The sequence below is a fragment of the Dermacentor andersoni genome, chromosome 6, assembly GCF_023375885.2.
Source record: "Dermacentor andersoni chromosome 6, qqDerAnde1_hic_scaffold, whole genome shotgun sequence".
In the NCBI taxonomy this organism is placed as follows: Eukaryota; Metazoa; Arthropoda; class Arachnida; order Ixodida; family Ixodidae; genus Dermacentor; species Dermacentor andersoni.
Window position 1 is genome coordinate 75351001 of NC_092819.1, and position 13297 is coordinate 75364297.

The 13297-nt window shown below is 49.9% G+C and overlaps 1 long non-coding RNA gene across 1 annotated transcript; it reads right to left on the reverse strand.

Moving 5' to 3' along the window:
• Positions 1-10933: 10933 nt before the first annotated feature.
• LOC126522177 (uncharacterized) lies at positions 10934-13037 on the reverse strand. The gene is made up of 2 exons (XR_011894929.1): positions 12839-13037; positions 10934-11393 (listed from the first exon to the last, which is right to left on the reverse strand). It is a non-coding gene; the product is annotated as an uncharacterized lncRNA (long non-coding RNA).
• Positions 13038-13297: the final 260 nt, after the last annotated feature.

Consider the following 13297-nt stretch of genomic DNA (forward strand, 5'->3'; position numbering starts at 1 on the left):
ACTTACGGTTTTCGAGATTTTCTTTGCCAATGTAAAATTATAATTCCTACTTAAATCGCGAACAGGGTGCTGGATTCTATCACTATAAATCATGGTCATTTAATTTCCATCAACGTCTCACAACACATTCTGGCCAGTTGTCAGTCCCTTTAAGTTCTAATGCGTACCAATACACCAGTGAAAACACACTGTCCGCAAGGCATTCACATCGTGTCCCAATTTCTCCACTGCGCTGTTTTGGAGACAAATAGGAAATCCGCAGGACATGCAACTTCGAATATCCTATCGAGGACGTACGTCCGAAGTATATTGTATCTGGACCTTTCTTTCGGACCGCACATGGATTGGTAATGCCAGAGGGTACTTTCAGTTTTCTCGTGACAGAATCACGTTTTTCGCATTGCAATTAAGCCGACCATGTAATACGTCTGCCGCTCAAGCGTACATCTTGCAGCTGCCTAACGTTTTCTTTATCTTTTTTTGGGGCGCAATTTAACTGGAGGACTTCACATGGTTCAACCACTTGCGCATGGCGGAAAGCCTAGAAGGAAGCGTACACTGCATGCCAGGCATGTCGCTATCAAGAACAACTCAAAGTTTCGTTCGGCCATATATGACATCATCACTCCCGGATGCAAATAGCTAATCAATTTTGCTGCAATAGCTAAACACCTTTTGCTGCCTTTGTTATTTACGTATGTATATGTTTCTTACCCACTCCCCTCTGTAATACTTCGGTCTTGAGGGTACAATAAAATTAAAATAAATAAATAACAATGGACTGCTGTTGCAGTATTATCGCCGAGCCGTTCAAGCGATCACTCATCGGGTCGAGGGAAAGGCCACTGAATTGAGTGCGTGAAACAGCTTGATATTCTCGCGGCTAAAAGATGGCGGAATGTTTTCGCCTTTCTCATTATTTCATTGTTTATTTCGATATCTCAAAGTGCTGCCGCTGGAAAGACCCCACAGATATATTTTCAACGATCTACGTTTCACAGCCATCCCCCAAAATATCCATAATTTCAATCAAACCCAGCAATAACCGTTGAAACCATAAGCAATATGAATGTCACCCGTTACCTCTTCTTGTTTCCCCCCTTAATTACACAGCGCTTTCCATGCAAAATTGGCAACGGGAAAAAAGAGCCGCAAGAACTTGAAAAGTTTAGCGATCTACTAATGGAGAGAGCCGGATGCAACAGCCAAACAGGAAGGAAAAGCAAAAATTAACGAATTTACCCGTTGTTTGTGAAAATACTTATGCACGAAAATCATTTTAAAACGCCACCGGAAGTGGAGAATGGTTCCCTGTATTTTGAATGACGCTTCTACAGTTATCATTCGAGCCGCCTGACGTAGTCACTTCTCCGCTGGGCTTATGTGGGTGTTTTTCTAACCTTCCGCGGTGGGCGCAGTACGTATAGAACCGCAGCGTCCTGCGCTGTACGCGGTTCTCCGGGACTGGCGGCCACGCTTCATTACGCAAGTTCCCAAATAACAATACGAGTCGGTTTTGGCACCTAACTTGGTAGAGCAGTAAACGATGGATACAAAAGGACTGTGATTGTTCCGCAAATATATCTTTGTCAATAATTCTTCCAGAGCTAATTAGAAAGAAAAACACTACTAGAAATCTTCATTTTATGCTTTCGTTTGTTTACTTGTTCTTGGTTGGGTCCTTCCTGCGTTTCTTTCCTGCGCGAGTCAATTTGATGCGATTCCTGGTTTACCAAGTAAAGGATGCGTGTATATCACAGGCGTACTTGTGAGATACACCTTATTTCCTTTCTGTTTTGCGGGTTCACGCGGTTTTATAGCGAACGGTGGGAATTATTAACGTTTGTACTAGTAAAAGTACACCCACCCCTCCCCCTCATGTGCACAGAAAGTTACCTTGGGGGGAAAGTTACCAACGCGGCAACAGCAGGTAGGGCTCAGCCAGCGAGCGAACAGGGTACGAGCCACGCGATGGCAATGGGGCTTTTCAGCCTGCCGATCTTCTTCGTCACAATCACCCCCGGAATTGAAGAGTAGCCATCCTGGCGACCTAGGAAGAGGTGGGCGGATCGTAGTACTGCTTCAGCCGGTCAATGTGTACAGTCTCGCGCCCTCGTCGACGGAGATCGGGAGATGGCGATACGGGTTCGACCACGTAGTTCACTGGTGATGTTTGTGCAACCACGCGGTAGGGCCCGTGGTACTTCGGGAGGAGCTTGGACGAAAGGCCAGGAGCAGCAACAGGCGGGACCCAAAGCCACACGAGTGAGTCGACGGGGAAAGGGTGAGGGGGAGGATTGAGGTCGTGGCGCTCTTTTTGGCGGCACTGTTGAGCAGACGTCAAAGAACGGGCCAGTTGTCGGCATTTCTCGGCGTGCTGAGCAATCGCAGAAACAGGTGAGCATTCAGCAGGGTCCGGCCGGTACGGGAGAACAGTATCAATGGTGCTGGAGGGATGGCGGCCGTAAAGCAGGAAGAATGGCGAGAATCCGGTAGTGGCTTGAGAGGCAGTGTTATATGCGTAAGTGACGAACGGAAGTACAAGATCCCAGTTGGAGTGGTCAGATGCAACATACATTGATAGCATGTCACCAAGAGTTCTGTTGAATCGTTCTGTTAAGCCATTGGTCTGTGGATGATAAGCAGTAGTAGTGCGGTGAATAATTTGGCATTCAGATAGGAGTGACTGCAGGACGTCTGAGAGGAATACGCGGCCCCGATCGCTCAACAGTTCGCGAGGGGCGCCATGGCGGAGAACGAAGTTGTTTAGTATGAACGAGGCGATGTCTTTTGCTGATGCAGCAGGCAAGGCGGCGGTTTCGGCATACCGTGTCAGATGATCTACGGCCACAACAATCCATCGGTTGCCAGCGCGAGTAGATGGAAGAGGCCCGTATATATCAATGCCGACGCGGTCGAATGGTTGAGCTGGGCAGGGAAGTGGTTGGAGAGGTGCGGTGGAGAGATGCGGGACACATTTGCGTCGCTGGCAGGCAATGCAGGAGCGCACGTATTTGTGGACGAAGGTGTACATCCCTCGCCAATAATATCGTAGGCGAAGCCGTGTGTAAGTTTTTGACACTCCGCCGTGACCACACTGCGGGTCAGAATGAAAAGCGGAGCATAAATCTTGTCGTAGGTGGCGAGGCACTACTAAGAGCCACTTGCGGCCGTCATGTTGGTAGTTGCGGCGGTATAAAAGTCCGTCGCGGATTGTGAAATGCTGCGCCTGTCGGCGTAACGCTCGAGGTGCCGAAGTTGCCGGAGGATTTGATAAAAAGTCGAATATCATGACGATCCATGGGTCTTTTCGTTGCTCCGATGCCATGTCCAGGATGTCAAGTGGTGAGATGTCATGTCTATAAGTAGAAGTGCTGCTGTCTGAAGTAACTGGGTAGCGCGAGAGGGCATCGGCGTCAGAGTGTTTGCGTCCAGAACGATAGACGACACGGATATCGTATTCCTGGATTCGGAGGGCCCACCGAGCGAGGCGGCCCGACGGGTCTTTTAGGTTGGACAACCAGCAAAGAGCGTGATGATCCGTCACCACGTCAAAGCGTCGACCGTAGAGATATGGACGAAATTTTTGAAGAGCCCATACGATAGCTAGGCACTCTTTTTCTGTGACTGAGTAATTGGTCTCAGGTTTCGTGAGGGCACGACTAGCATAAGCGACGACGTATTCGGCATTAGTGTTCTTGCGTTGTGCGAGCACGGCACCAAGGCCGACACCACTGGCGTCAGTATGAAGTTCTGTAGGTGCGCTTGGATCAAAATGGCGCAAGACTGGCGGAGACGTGAGGAGGTGACGAAGAGTCGTAAAGGCATCATCAGAGGCTTCCGACCAACCAGAAAGTTCATTGTCGCCTTGAAGAAGTTGGTTAAGTGGTGCGATCACTGTAGCGAAATTGTGAACGAAACGTCGAAAATAGGAGCATAGGCCAATGAAGCTGTGCAGTGCTTTCAAATTAGTGGGCTTCGGAAATTCGGATACGGCGCGAAGTTTATCAGGATCAGGAAGAATGCCTTCTTTGGAGACAACGTGGCCTAATATAGTCAGTTTTCGAGCTGCAAATCGGCACTTTCTTAAGTTAAGCTGGAGACCAGCATTCCGGAGACAGGTCAAAACTTGATGTAAACGCCGAAGATGGGTCGGAAAATCAGGGGAAAAGACGACAACGTCGTCGAGGTAGCAGAGGCAAGTATGCCACTTTAGGCCGCGTAGGATGCCGTCCATCATGCGTTCGAAGGTGGCGGGTGCATTGCACAGACCGAACGGCATCACAGTGAATTCATACAAGCCATCTGGTGTTACAAATGCGGTTTTAGAACAGTCAGCGTCCGCCATGGGCACCTGCCAGTAGCCAGAGCGGAGATCTAAGGAGGAAAAGAACTCCGCTCCTTGCAAACAGTCAAGTGCGTCGTCAATACGTGGCAACGGGTATACATCCTTTCGGGTAATCTTGTTAAGCCTTCGATAGTCGACGCAAAATCGTATGGAGCCGTCTTTCTTTTTAACTAGGACGACTAGGGATGCCCAAGGACTACTAGAAGGCTGGATGACACCGCGATTGAGCATATCGTTCACCTGGTCATTGATAACGCGTCTTTCAGTCGCCGATACTCGGTAGGGACGCTGTCGAATTGGTGCGTGGCTCCCAGTGTCGATAGTGTGCGAAACAGTCGTTGTGCGGCCGAGTGATGTTGCTTGGCAATCAAAGGAGGAAGAGAAGCCTTGGAGCAAGCGAAGAAGTTCGTCGCGCTGCGTCGTCGTAAGGTCACTGGCAATAGCTGGCGTAAAAGAACCCGGTAGGGACTGTGGACGCGATTCCTCGAGAGCAGCAATATAAGTGGAGTCGTCCATCGTGTCAAATATTGAAGATGAAGTCAGTGGCTCTGCTCTGCCAAGGCTTTCACGGCGGCGTAAAGTAATTGGTTCAGCCGATGGGTTGGAGACGCACATGAGAGAGGCGCCAGCTTTGAACTCGAGGACGGCGAACGGCAGTGGTAGTGAACGGCGGCGAACTAAGAGTTCAGACGGAGCGAAGAGTACTGTGCCGTCATCTACATAGTCACAAGAGATACTGACAAGGGTGGAAGACCAGGCAGGTATAATGGTGTCTTCTGAAACAGAGATTTTGCGGCAATGGTCCTTATGGTCAGTGATAATATCAGTCGAAAACTGAAACAGCTCGATTTCGGCGCGGGCGCAGTCAATGATCACATGATGTGTGGAGAGAAAGTCCCAACCTAATATGACGTCGTGTGAACATGATGGCAGCACGACGAATTCTATGATATAGAGGACGTCCTGAATGACGACACGAGCAGTGCAGGCGCCGGATGGCTCGACGTGCTGCGCGTTGGCAGTTCGAAGAGACAGTCCAGAAAGCGGTGTCGTCACTTTTCCGATCTTGCGGCAAATACGGGCATCTATCGCTGAAAGTGCAGCGCCGGTGTCGACAAGTGCTAGCGTCAATGTTCCTTCTATTGCGAATTCAATAACGTTCTTCGGGGAAGTGTGAGGCCTTATACATTTCGCTGGCACCGCAGTTCTCGCCTCCTGAACTGCGATATTTAGTTTTCCTGGCGCAAAGGGCTCCGACGCCGGTGCATGGGTGAAAGCGAGCGGCGGCGAGGAGAAGGTGAACGGCGAGCAGCGGAGAATGCGGTGTCGACAACAGGAGGAGAGTCAAAGGTGTCCGAATAGTTGCGGCGTTGGTGGAAACGTGGCGCATATGGACGCACATTGTTGGGGATGTTGGGGGTAAGGAGGCGACAGTGACGTGCTACGTGTCCAGCACGGCCACAATAAAAACAAATCGGCCGATTATCTTCCGTGCGCCAATGGTCTTGAGGTCGTGCATACTGCACCAGTGGCCGGACCGGAGCGGATACGGGCGGGCGCAAAGGCGGGCGAAGGGGACCGTAGGTCTGTGGTGCAGGCCTCGAAGCGACTTCGGCGTACGTCAGGGGAGCGGCAACCGGAGCCTGCTGGAGAGAAGGTGGAATGTGGTCGGCTACCTGCGCCTTGATGACAGATTGGAGAGCGGGCGCCAACGGAGAATTCGACTGGCCGTGTGTGAGGGCAATCAGAGAAAGCTGACGAGCCACCTCTTCACGGACGAACTCCTTGATCTGTAGCAGTAGCGACGTATTATCCGGGGAAACCGCCAAGCTCGACATTGAAGTCGCCTGAGGAGGAGATTGGCGGGTGGCTAGGCGTTGTTTGCGGAGTTCGTCGAAGCTTTGGCAGAGACTGACGAGTTCAGAGACTGTCGCCGGATTTTTCGCCAACAGCATCTGGAAGGCGTCGTCTTCAATGCCTTTTGATATGGCGGATCTTCTCGGCATCAGCCATTGTGACGTCAACGCGGTTGCACAGGTCGACAACATCTTCTATATAACTTGTAAATGTCTCCCCGCACTGTTGCGCACGACTGCGCAAACGTTGCTCGGCGCGAAGCTTGCGAACGGCGGGGCGCCCGAATACCTCCGTCACGTTAGTTTTGAAGGCTGGCCACGTCGTGAGATCACGTTCATGGTTGCGGTGCCACACGCTGGCGACACCGCTCAAACAAAACGATACGTAATTCAGTTTTTTGGTGTCGTCCCAGTGGTTGTGGATGCTCATCCGGTCGTAATCAGCGAGCCAGTCTTCTACGTCATGGTCTTCGGTACCGCTGAAGATGGGTGGGTCGCGTTGACGCAGCGGGCCGGGGCAGACCACGCTAGTCACCGGGGCAGCGGGTTGTGGTTGCGGTGATCCTTCTTCCGGCATAATGAAGACAGGCTGCAGTGTCCGGTTGCGAAGTTCCAGAATTCCGGTTGTACCCCGCACCTCCACCAATTGTAAAGGGGGTTTATTCGGGTCGTAGAGAAGCAGCGACCAACAGCAGGTAGGGCGCAGCCAGCGAGCGAACAGGGTACGAGCCACGCGATGGCAATGGGGCTTTTCAGCCTGCCGATCTTCTTCGTCACAATATATATATATATATATATACATATATATATATATATATATATATATATATATATATATATATATATAAGTAATGGGGGAGGGGGGCAAATGCCCTGTGTGATCCGGACTATACCAACGCTTCTGAAGTATATTGCTGACGTGGATAACACTATCTGATACAAGCCGCGGTAGCTCAATGCATTGAGCTACCGCGGCTTGTATCAGATAGTGTTATCCACGTCAGCAATATACTTCAGAAGCGTTGGTATAGTTCGTTTCCATTGGATTTCTGCGGTCCTACCATGCAGCCATTCGCGTTCATTGACAATAATAATCTTCGATGGTTTCTGCAACAACTTTTGTCCGTGGAAATCTAATAAATTTTTTGCCTTTACAAACAAAGCGGTCCTTTTCGTAAAAGAAAAGAAATGAACAAGAAAAGAAATTGGGTAGGCTGTACCAGGGACGCCGCCGCAGTGGGGTTACGCGAAGCGTCTTGCGTGCGCTGAAAGGGTGCATGGGCAATATGGTACAGAAATGGACGTAACAAAATACACAGGTTATGCACATATATCCACGCATTAGAAATTAGCTTACATGCTTAACTTGTGTTACAGCTAGCTAGTGGCGGTTCTACGATCTACTTTTACACTAACATTTTGTGTGCACGCCGTTTGGCATCATCCTGTAATGCCGTTCGCAACAAGATGTTCGGTCGTCTGAGGAGGTACTAAATGAGCAGACTGCTTTCATTTATATATCTGGCACACTATGACAGCGACAGCAATGAAACAAAAGGGAACAGCGCCTCCCCAGACGCACGTAAAGCGCTGTTGTGTTCGTACTGACCGTTTTATAAGAGAGATTTAGTTTAGGGGACGCTCTCTATTGGCGAGGAGGAATGTAGCCTCGAACCAGCCAACACCACGTAGACAAGAGGGGTTGAACCAGCGCGCCGCGCCGCTCTCCTCCTCGCGAACATTCAGGAAAAATGTATGCTGCTACCGCTTTTTACAGAGAAAACGGGCAAGCACACGGCGTGAGCCACAGCGGCTATGCTTCCTGGACAGCCACCGATCTTGACCTACTGGCCATCGAAGAAGCCATTCAACTCTGTGAGGCGCGCACCGAAGACACGGTTCACATCTACACCGACAGTCAAGAGGCCGTCAAGCAACTATGAACTCCCGATCCTACACGACTACCACGGCGCACCGCATAAAACAAGCCTGCCGCCACCTGCGGGACAATAGACATGCACGCATTTTCGTACACTGGACACCTGGTCACAACATGAGGGGAGCGGGGAACAGGGCGGCCCATGAAGCTGCAGGCGAGAAAATTAGAGAAGACCGCCATCGCAGCCGTGAAGTGAGCCCGTCCCCGCTGGACCATACCTATAGCTCCCCGTCATCCGTCGTTGTACCAGATCAACAGATTGCCCGGCTGAAACGCGAGAGGAAGGCTCTACTACGGGAGTCCATTCCTAGCATCCTTCCTCCCATTCCCACTCGCCTTCCTAGAACAGCCCAGGTTCTCATCCACAAAGCAAGAGCTAAGGCATCTATTACACCGGATGTCCTGAGCAAGTGGAGAAGAACAGAAGTGGAATGCCCCAACTGCCCTGCGATCAACGTCGATCTTAAACATATGATCTGGTCCTGTCCTGCCACAGCCACTCTTAGGGACAAGCACACCCGACCTCTAAAGGTGGCATCGTACGAAGACTGGGTCGCACCTCAAGCAGATGCCACCAGAAAAATCAACGCTTTGCTCTCCTTTGCGAAGGAGGCTGGCATCCTTCCTTTCACCTGACTCCCACCCCTATCTTAGGCCACGGGCCATCCCTTCATGGCGGCGCAGATGGAAAGTCGATTTTGGAAGAAGTCATGCTATTAAAAAAAAAAATTGAGTGGTAGTGTGCTGTGTTGGCTCCTCACCTACCCGAGGTCCGCGAAGCACGAAAGCGCTTACGGCTCGGAGCCAGCCGTGGACTGCCTCTCTCTCGAAAGACTCGCCCATCTTACAATTAAGCCCACAACCGCACCGGCAGTGTACTCATTCTCGACACGAAAGTGCACGTGACCCCGTCCAACAGGGGCCACACTTTGACCTGCCAGAGTTAGACCCACCACCTACCAGAAGCCAGGCCGCGAGCATTCGCCGCACGACGAGTCTTGTGGTGATTGCAAGAGGTGTGACGAGAGGATAAGTATGTTTGGATACTCTGAGGCAAGGAATGAATTGCGACAGAACGCTTTCTCACGTCGACTGTTTACCGTACTGCATTTAGCATTGAATCAATATAGCGACACAACGTATTGCCACCGTCGAAACGAGTTGTGTACGAGGCGTGTACTGCGACGGGATTCCCTTTTCGCGCTTTCCCTGTCCAGCCATGTGTGTATATATGTTTTTAAATCAAATAATCATTACAATCCCTAAGAAAACTCATTGCGAAGTCTACGCCTGGCCTTTGAAATGCATGTCGCACCGGTGAATGCAAACCCTTACAATGGCTCCCTCGTTTTCCGCACATTCCGTGGCACATACTCAGCGAGCCAACTTGGCGACAAGTTCATTGAAAAAGTGGCGCACACCCAGTACATTTGTAGCGCAGTCTGCTGATGCGTCGGGCTGCGGTCCTTGAGGAACCATTGTGACGCGGGTTCGATTCCGGTCAGCATCAAAGGAATCTAAGGTACTTTTTTCGTTCTTGTAGCGCGGCATATTCCCAATGGCGCATACCTATAGCTACCGAAGTTGGCGTCAAGCCCATTCACTGTAGTGGGGCACACATCTACAGGCACATAACCGTAGTGACGTTAACTGACGACCAGCGCAGACCGAATGGGACATATCCAGCGCTCAAAGTCGGCGTCAAAGAGTTTGAGCAGCAGTGCCTACCCTGTCCCAGATCTTCAGTGACCCATGTCGGCGTGAAAGAGCTCCTTTGAGTAGAGGCACGTATGTACGCGTTAGCACATACTCGGTGACTCAAACTGGTCCGATAGCTGGTCTCAAACTCTCTTACCTCAGCGCACCAACCCGATGCGCTATCCACTCGACCCCTACCCCTGACTACCCAGTGACAAAGGTAGGCGGAAAAAATGGTTAGAAACAACTGTAGAGGTATTGTAGGTAGGTAGGTAGCCTCGGAGAGTGTGTAAAGTACCCTTAGAATGCTAACGCTATAAAATGCCGCCTTGTGCAGCATAACCGCATATTAAAGGGACCCTGAACCACTTTTTATGGAAGTGAAGAAAGGAATTTGAAGTGAAATCAAGCCATTTCTGAAATATTTTGCGACAAGAAATACTTCAGCGCGTTCAGCAGAAGCGCAGGTATTGGCAATAAAACACAACCTCTGCTGTGTCGCCGCTCCTTCAATGCCTTGCACTGCGAAGGCTACGGCGGAGTGGGGCGTACCCACAAAGCTCCGCCTTCTAAACATTACCGTGGCAAGCAGTTAAAATTTACCTTTCTATGTCAATGCGGACGCCACGAGTTCTGATTTAGATGCCTACCACGTACTAAACGTAAGCCAAAGGTTTAGTTTTCGCATTACAGAATTGTGTTTTCTCGTATATTAAAAATATGCAGTCAGATGCTGTCATGTTTGTAGGTTGTATGTAAGTCGTACTTTACGATTTTTCTACGTATCCTACATTGAGAAATTCGATTAGTTCAGTCACTTCATTGCGCCACACGGAAGGCCTGTGTGGTTGGGAATGCGTGGTGCAATTTTTTTTATTTTTTTTTTTGCCGAGACGGCGTCCGACGATGGATACGGGACTCAGACGCCGGATTTCCTGCGACACGGGGGGGCCCTTAACACTATCGCGGTAATATGCCAACAACAATCACGGTAACATGCAAGGGAAATGCACAAGTCCGCTGGTTGCTTTTGCAGCTATTGTTGTCGTTCGTGATTCAAGCACTTTACCGCTGTAGAAGAAAAGCCCGAGATTTCGACAGAATTAATCTTTATTCCGAGACCTGCGACAGAAACTGAATCAAGACCTGCGACAGAAACAGATCTTTGATCCAGTTACAAAAAAAAAAAAAGAAAGACTTGCGAATATGCTACACAACTGAAATTCTACAACGCTTTGGCGGTCACAAATTCGCGCGCGTTAAAAGTTGCCGAATCTAACTGTCCCGGGCAAATGTCTATTCCGCTCGGGCTTCACGCTTCTGCACCGCCTTCTCCTCCTCCCCTTGGGCAGTGACATTCGGCGCCATGGTGCCACGCGAGTCCTCCCCATTTCGGGCACTCCCGTCCGGCTCCGAGGTGTTCAGTCCGACGCCGTCTTCTGTGATCACGGACGCAGCCACAGCCTTGGTATTAGTCGGAGTGGTGCCTAGACGTACGGTACGCAGGAGCGAGAACCGCACCGTCGATGGGAGAGTCTTCGCGCTTGAACCCCTGCAAGACCAAGTGACAGGAAATTATTATCGCTATTAGGAATCCATTAAGAATTTGTTTGGGAACTTACTTCAGCTTGCCTTATATCTCTATTTGTCTATGCATGAACGCCCGCGTCTAAACTGTTTCCCTACGACTTGAGTCACTGGGTAGCCCACAGTCAAATAGCTAGAGCGTCGGGCTGCGGTGCTGAGGCAATCAACTTCAAAAACCATCTGTCCAATCAATTTGAGTACCTGTGTATAAAATGCCGGGCAATGTGGTGCTCTTCGATAAGCAAATCTGATGCCAACTTGGATCGCAGTGTATGTGTCAACGGGTATGCGACGCCTTTATAACCGTTTCTTAAAACATGCCATCTACAATAATGCATCAACCACAACATAGATCGCTAATCGCAATAAAGTCGCCAGTCATCTTTAGAGGATGGATCAACCAGCAGGTTTTATCATTGCGCTGAAACCTCCCTGTTTAACCTCAAGTTGGAGCTTGGAGTTGGGCTTTATGGTGAGTTTCTTTGGCTGAAGTGAAAATAACGGTATATTGAGTTAGCGCGTGTATACTCGAGATAAAGGTGACAGTGCGGGTTGTAGCGATGATTTTGTTGCGACTATACTCAGGACTTCTTGTGCAATGAAAGAAAAGTATGCAGGAAAAGCACGCACAAGAGCGCTCCTGAAAAAAATAAAAGTCTCATATTCTCCTTTGCGAAACTATAGGCTGGGGACGAGAAAATACAAGTATTTTATTCATAACAGCAAACAAAGACGGACTATGGCACTGATTTGTAAATTTGACTTATTTTTGGGCAAATGCGAAACCGTCGCGTGTGGAAGCTGCGCTGATTCAGCATGTGGTCTAAGAAATTGAAACCGCCATCAGTCTCTGCCGAACTACAGAGCGTATACACGCGTAGCTCGTATACGCTCATACCCTGTAGCTTTCCGTTCGTTGCTACAGAAAGCTATGAGCGCACAGACGAGGTCATAAGCGCCGCGTGAAGCCGGCACTGTTTTCTTTATTGAAAACATCGGCACGATGCTCATCTTACACAAGCTAGTCCTAACCGCTGCACAGTATGCGCGTCATGCCACGACTGCCATAGGTGTAAAATGAAACGCGAACAGCGGAGCCCGTAGCCGAAGCATAACTGAAGCGGGGGATGCCGTTCAGACATCGCCCTGTTATTCCCATTTTCCTATTTTGGGCAACTACTATATATATAACAGAGTGAAGACCTAAGCGAAAAAGAAAGAGAAAAATATGCAGGTAGCAGATGGCATAGTTCTCATCTGCTCATTCTTTTGATGTCAAGAAATTGCACCAAACTCCGTCCGGTGAATGCCCAACGAAATGATTCCTGTATTTGCAGCTGACGAGGTAAGGCTTGTATACCTTAGATGTTTCTGCACTCTCAATATATATCAAAGATGCACAATATTCACCTGGAAGATGGTGAGCTCCTCGATGACCGTGGCGTCTTCGTCGCCGGCGTGGTGGAATAGACGCAGACGCCGTTCACTGCGCGCCACCCAGTGCCATGGCAGCGGCAGACGCCCTCCACGCAGCCGGCCTCGCCCAGGCAAGGAGTGGAGTCGTTGCAGGGGGAGCCCACGTGACCTACTATGGGCCTGGAAGGTCCGGGAGGAACTGAAAACACAAGGAAAGGGGGAGGGGGCAGCAGTGTTAACGCTGCCGGTCTAGAACAATTCACTAAGGAAAAATCGTAGAAATAATGACGCGGTATTTAAGTGTACAACTGCAGAAAGTTGAGCTAGTTGGTAGGTATTCATCGTGAAATAAGGTAAGGCGTCTAATGGTGGAAGCCTGGCATATCAATAGAAGTGGAAGCGCATGCGTGAGCCAGCATTCGATCAACTCGCATAAAGAATAAATGAAATGCC